Source organism: Papaver somniferum, chromosome 8, assembly GCF_003573695.1.
Source record: "Papaver somniferum cultivar HN1 chromosome 8, ASM357369v1, whole genome shotgun sequence".
Lineage (NCBI taxonomy): Eukaryota > Viridiplantae > Streptophyta > Magnoliopsida > Ranunculales > Papaveraceae > Papaver > Papaver somniferum.
In genome coordinates this window covers 97,558,067-97,562,496 of record NC_039365.1, presented here as the reverse complement: position 1 = coordinate 97,562,496, position 4,430 = coordinate 97,558,067, and positions in this window count along the sequence as shown.

Sequence of the window (4,430 nt, the reverse complement as noted above, 5' to 3'; positions counted from 1 at the left end):
TATGAAAATACCAGGACAACCATGTTTCATCGTTGTGGTTGTTGATACATGGAAATACCAGGTCAACCATTGTGGTTGTTGATACATGGAAATACCAGGCCAACCCATTTCATCATTGTGGTTGCTGATATATGGAAGTACCATACCAACCATTGTGGTTGCTGATACATGGAAATACCAGGCCAACCCATTTCATCATTGCGGTTGTTGATATATGGAAGTACCAGGCCAACCATATTTTGCCATTTTCGTCGCAAACACCATTAAGTCTCACATTTTGTTGTTTATTCGTTGGATGATCGAATTCACTTGTACTTTCTACAAAAGCACAAAATAGTGTTATTAACCAAAATATTGAGTCCTAGCTAATATAAATATGGGTATACAATATAAAATTTACATGCTTATCAACACCCTCATACTTATATTTTGCTAGTATTCGAGCAAAACCGAGATATTATGCAATAGATTTTTTTTTTTTTTTTTTGGAGAATTTAGAGAAAAATCCTAACAAAATCGCCACTCCCCCACACTTAAACATTACATTGTCCTCAATGTAGTAGAGTCATCCAACGTAGAAATTAAGGTGGTAAATGCAAAAATAAACAATACAAAATAAGAGATAGAGTAGAAGGAACAAATCTGATGGGTTGACTCCCATGAAGCGAAAGTTATCTGTTTCCTGACTTTCCAGTAGCACATTCTCAAACAATATGGGGTTGGTACCCCAAGGTAAGATGCGAATCTATATATAAAGCCTGAAGAGTTGGGGATCAACCCAACTAATCTGATTAGTCGAAAACATGAACCTGCAGTAAGAAAGATTAGTACCTAGAGAGAAAAAATTGAATTCAATCTTATTCAAAACATAATTCGAACCTTGAATATGAAGGAAATCAGGTTCGCAGATGATTAATAAAGATTTTTTAAAGAACTGAACAGTTGTTGTACTCCCTAAATCTGGTTCCAGGTCCGCGGAAATAACTTCCACGGCCGATATTGGTTCAAATTCAGTTATGTCGGGCACACAAACATATGTTGGTTCAAATTCACTCTCTGAAAAAGACCTCAATGGAGCGATAATATCACGTCTAATAGACCCATTCTCATCCACAACAGTTTCATTATTAATATTATTAAGATGAGAAAAATCATACCCTGATAGGACGGACAATGGCTTAAGGGTCAAGTTCGGAGCTTTCTCGACTGATGAAACTAGACGATACTCGGACAGAACTATAGGTTCTACTGTTGGCTTCCATTTATTAGTGTCTAGCAGTGGTGTGGAGTCTAATAAGGCATTGACTTCACAAATAACACTATCATCATCAAAATCATACCCAAAATGAGCTAAGAAAACTTCTAATGGATCTTCCAAGTGTCTCTTGCAAATGTTTTGCGAGTGCATACTTTCTTTCCACCTGCACTTCAGACTAAAGTACCAAAAAAAAGTCAAACAAACTGCGTAAAAAGAACTAAAAGAAATCTAAAAGAAAAATAAAAATAAATTATGTACAAAAATTAAAAATAAGCTATATACAATGATATCAACTAGTGAGTTTTTTGCTACCACTCCCCGGCAGCGGCGCCAAAAACTTGATAGGTTAGGAAACCTACAATAATAATACTGCAAGTGCACAACGTCTAACTAGTAGACAATGGAAAGGTTAGGAAACCTACCAGCCATTTGTTTGTCATTATGGTTGCTGATACATGGAAATACCGGGTCAACCATTTTGGTTGCTGATATATGAAAATACCAGGCCAACCCTGTTTCATCGTTGTGGTTGTTGATACATGGAAATACCAGGCCAACCATTGTGGTTGCTGATACATGGAAATACCAGGCCAACCCATTTCATCATTGTGGTTGCTGATATATGGAAGTACCATACCAACCATTGTGGTTGCTGATACATGGAAATACCAGGCTAACCCATTTCATCATTGTGGTTGTTGATATATGGAAGTACCAGGCCAACCACATTTTGCCATTTTCGTCGCAAACACCATTAAGTCTCACATTTTGTTGGTTATTCGCTGGATGATCGAATTCACTTGTACTTTCTACAAAAGCACTAAAATAGTATTATTAACCAAAATATTGAGTCCTAGATAATATAAATATAGGTATAAAATGTAACATTTACATGCCTATCATTTGTCAAAAGTTCATTCATTCTTTTATCAATACATGCATATCGACTTACGAAAGACTTTACTTTTGACAAGGTATGGGACAATCATAGTTCACAGACGCAAACATACATATTCCATAACAAATTGCAATATATCAAACCATAAAGATTAATACTGCAAAAATCATCTTCCAAACAATTTTAGAATTTAAACAAATAAACCTAAAAACATGAAGATGAAAACGTTGGACATAGCTATGTGTAATCACAATAATGGCTATTCCAAACTCTAGTTATTCTTCTAAATAAAGACAATAAAAGAAGATTTACTAGGCAATAATACCTTTGAATAATTCTTTATCGTCCCCGAACTCCTTGTCGTCAACAGCCATTGGGACATAAGGTTCATTAAGGTAGGAGTTGATATCAATAAACCTTCTTGACTGCTGTTGAACCAGGGCCTACTGAATCTCATGAGTCTTATACACAAAAGCCTTTATTTGTTGAATCTCCTTTCGCATCTCCTTCATCACTTCAAGAACGTCAGAAAACTTCTGAGAATTTTAAGGAACGACTCTTGGCTTCCTCACATTCCTTCTCTTTCTTTTCAAGGTAGGAGATAACGGAGATTTCTCTTTTTCCTTCATGATTGATGACTTAACAATCATATTAACATCTTTTCTATCAGAAGACATGATGCTTGGAGTATCCATAAGCGTATGGGTTTCTTAGAGGAAATCACAACTTAAACTCAACAAGTAGTCTTGAGATAAAAAGAGGTTTCAGGGAAGGAAAAAAACAATGTAGGGTTACGCAACCTTTTAACAGGTTCGTGCACGCACAACTTTGAACCCTAGAGAGAGTAGAATTGTCGAGAATAACCCTCTTTTATTGATAGACACAAAACTAAGAAAAGAAGAAAAACAAACTTTTCTTAAAGCCTGAGAGGTACACAATCTTGTCTCTTTTGATCAGGCACATGAGACAGGATTTACCAATCAACAAAATCAAGTTGTGTTGCGGTGAACAACAATTTTTCCACCATGATACTCTTGAGAGGAATCCATAGACCTCTGTATATCAAAACGATTTGACCATACTTTATTTTCTAATGGTATTTTTTTGTCCTTGGAAACTAACTTCTTAGACGAAGTTAACATCTTACATACCTCAGCAGTTTTCTGAGCGAGTTTAAGCTTATTTGCTAACCGATCTGCTCTTTGTTGAAGTTTGTTGACGTGCCTCAATTGGTGTTTGTACTTTTAACACTTTGATAATTCATGACCCTTTAGAGAAAAAATGAGCACGTCAGTCTTGGATAATATTCAGGCATATGTGTGCATGCAGCTAGACACATAGTGGAACCTGAAACATAAACATAGTTTCCAAAGAAATTGGTCAATTTTTTCTTCCAGATTGGTTGAGTTTTATTCTGAAAGAATATCAAGATTGATGTATGTATTGCTACAACTATCAAAATCAATATTTTCACCAAGAAGTGCAACACTTGATTTCTCGTCTTCATTAGAATCATAGTTATCAGACATTTCATCAAGAGTTGCAGCAAGACCTTTGTTCCCAGTGTATTCCTTCCGATTTGGACACTCGTTTGCAAAATGGCCAAATCCCTTACACTTAAAGCATTGAGGCATATCCTCGTCATCAGTTTCATCTGTTTTCCTGTTTTTAGGAGGAATACGATTATGAGGTTGAACTGATGCTTTAGGCTTATCTCTGGAGAACCGTTTACTTCTCTTCAACAGAATACAAAAATTTAAAATAAAACACAATACAAAAAAGGACCACGCTTCTATCAAAATCATTTAACCAAAAATAAACGCAAAAGATCAGTAAACAGTTAAATCTTCGAAGAAAAAGAGCTAAACTCAATCAGAAAGATCAAATAACTATTAAAAAGAAAAAATCCAAAACAAAGTTGAAGAACAATCAAAGTAAAAAGAAGATAAAATACTAACATGATTAAAGAACGAAAACTTTTGAAATCGAAATTGCTTCCCTCTGATTCTCCCTATCCCTCTTTCTCTTGAAAATCTCAGATGTGAAAGATATTTTCGAAGAACAAGCTATTATACAGGGTTCCCTTATATGAAGGATATTTTGTCCCTAAAAAAGTTAATTTGGACGGAATCGTCTATAAAAGGATTGACCCGTTCCAAAATAGTGGAATTTGGACCACTGAGTATTTAGTTTCGCAGGGCAGGACTAGAGAGGCTAAATCATGGTGATTTTGGGATTAAACGTCATTTTCTACATATAATACCCCACCTCAGA